Consider the following 3,041-nt stretch of genomic DNA (forward strand, 5'->3'; position numbering starts at 1 on the left):
TGGACAGCCGAGGCAGCATTAATAATTCAGAGTCTACATTTGGAGAGGCTCTTGCCTGCCAAGGCTGGAGGAAGATGCAAAATGACTCAAGCTGAGAGAGAAGGGGGAAAAGAAATGCAAGAATACAGCCCTAATCTTGACTACTGTTTAAAAAAAAAAAAAAAAAACTCCAGTTATCAATTTTATATGCAGAGCATGTTAGACTCAGAAATGAACCAGGGGAGATTTCTTCAATAGCAACCAAAGAAAAGAATACAATTTATGTAAGGGATTGAAAGAAAAGCATTAAAAAATGATAATTCTTGATTAATAATTTGGAGAATTTTAAAAACATGTGGGACAGCAGTTTTGAAGTGGCTGTGGGTATATTCATCCCTGAAGTGGTTCCCCTGAGGCTTTGTGCTGTCTTGGTGCAGAGAGAGTAGCATTTCTGTGAAATCCAAAGTCACAATGAAGGCAGGGTACCTTGGGAAAAGAGGGCAGTTTGTATGCGGAAGTAGAGGAGAAGGAGAGGAAATGGATTGCGCACTAGCTCCTCCAATCAACGAATACCTACTGTAGTCACCACCCCTAGGTAAAGGATGCTAAGTTGGGAGCTGGGAACATACCACCAAGCTAAAGCTCTACCTCCCCCTGCCCCCCAGGAACTCACTGCAGGAACCTATGAAGAAATAAATAGTTATCTAGAATCTACAGGGTTCTGTGCACATGAAGAGACAGAGAAATCTGTTTCCTATCCTCAACAGCATCCTTGGAAGACAGTTCACCAGCCCACACACAGTCACACAACAGAAGCTTGCTAGTGGCACAGGACAGTGCAGGAAGGCATAGGGTGCATACTACAGGGAGAGGTGAAAACTTGAGTTTGGAAACCCAATCAGCATGAGCTGTCCTCTTTCCCTGCCAGACCCTCTGTTTCCCCATCTGTAAGATACATATTAGAGGCTCACAATGGGCAGTTCCAGGTCAGGAATCTGTGAAAAAGGTGGGTTTGCAGGAGGTGGAGACAAAACAGCAGAGAAACTTATTCAAGAACTGTCAAGGGAGGAGTGTAGTGTTTGGCTGTAGGTGTACAGAGAACCAAGCAGGCAGCGCTGGGATGGCTGTGATGCTGTCAACTTGGACCAGTTGTACGCAAATATCTAGCATATTGTCAAGGATTCTTGTTTATGTATCAAAAACTTTTTTCTGAAAAACCTACTGGGCAAAAACTTATTTTTTTAAATAAAGGGTTTGGCTTGATTATGATAGTTTTCCAAAGTTCAACTCAGGAGTCTAGGATTTTTCCTAGCCAGCATCATTTCTGAGACAAGCTGGGTGCAGGGTGGCGGGAGATATGATTGCCATCGTGATTTTGGGGGTATGCATGCCAGAAGTCCATCATTTCACTCACTCAGGACTACTGTAACCTTTAAGCAATGTTCAGGTTAACTCAGAGGTATTAAATCTTAAGAAAAGAAAGGGATAGAAAAAAGATGTATCAGGAAAAATATTAATTAAAATGGTTTAACAAGATGCTTTAAGGTAATTGTTATTGAGAAAAAGGTATTTTTTGTTTGTTTTGGGGGGGTAATTAGGTTTATTTACTTATTTATTATCACTATTATTATTATTTTTATTTGATGGAGGCACTGGGGATTGAACCCATGACCTTGTGCATGCTAGGCACCTGCTCTACCACTGAGCTGTATCCTTCCCCTGAGAAAAAAGTATTTTTAAACATGATGAAAGACTAGTTAATTCACCAGAAAACTACAGCAATCCAGAGCCTAAGATAGTTTTTAAATATATAAAGATAAAACACACAGAATTACAAGGAGAAATTGAGGAATCTAAACATACAGATGTGGGTATTTAACTCACCTCTCGGAATCTGAGCACTCAGTATTATTTTTAAAAATTAGCAAAAACACTGAACAATATGAGGTATACAGAACCCTAAACAATAATTTTTTAATGCTAAGCTTAAAAAATAGACCACATACAAAGCAAGGATAAACAGATGTCACATTATTTACACTGTATTTTTTCCGGTTGTAACATACAAAATGAAAAATCAATAACACAAAGGCAGTGAAAAATAGCCTTTTCATTTCTTTGGACATATGGAAAATATACATTTGATTTATTGCTCAAAGAAGAAATCCTAATGGAAATTACAAATTAGTAAAACCTCAAAAATGTTTTATTAGATAGTCTAAATCTGATGACTAGTTTCTTCTAGAAAAGAAGAAAGATTATGTGAATCTGCAACTCAAGAGATTAGAAAAAGAAGAAACAATGAAATTTAAATGTGGAACAATGGGAAAAAATTAAGATGGGCTAAAATTTATAAAGTAGAAAACAAAGAAATAATAATGGAGAAGATTATGAAACACAAAAGTTTATATTATAAGGAAAGACTAATATCACAGACAGGCTCTAAAAACAAAGAAAAAACAAGAAATAAATAATACAGAGGGTAAAAAGGAGGCTATAACTATAAATATAGAGAGATTTTAAAATCATAAGATATTGATCTAATTTATAACACAAGTTCTATAAAAATGAACTCTATTAGAAAAAGTAAACCTTATAATTAAATAAAAAATAAATGATTACACTAGCCAACATATGGAAGCTACCTAAGTGTCCATCAACAGACGGATGGATAAAGAAGATGTGATATATATGTGTGTTTATGTATATGTGTGTATATATACACACATATATATAATGGAATATTACTCAACCATAAAAAAGAATGAAATATTGCCATTTGAAGCAACGTGGATGGACCTACAGATTATCATAGTAAGTGAAGTAAGTCAGGAAGACAAATGTAATTATTATATGATACTTATGTGTAAAATCTAAAAAATAAGACAGATAAACTCATTTATAAAACAGAAACAGACTCATGACATAGAAAACAAAATTATGGTTACCAAAGGGGAAAGGAGGGATAGGTATAAATTCGGTGCATGGAGTTAACAGATACACAATACTGTATATAAAATAGATAAACAAAGAGGACTTACTGTATAGTACTGGGTACCATA

Source organism: Camelus ferus, chromosome 5, assembly GCF_009834535.1.
Source record: "Camelus ferus isolate YT-003-E chromosome 5, BCGSAC_Cfer_1.0, whole genome shotgun sequence".
Taxonomy (NCBI): Eukaryota; Metazoa; Chordata; class Mammalia; order Artiodactyla; family Camelidae; genus Camelus; species Camelus ferus.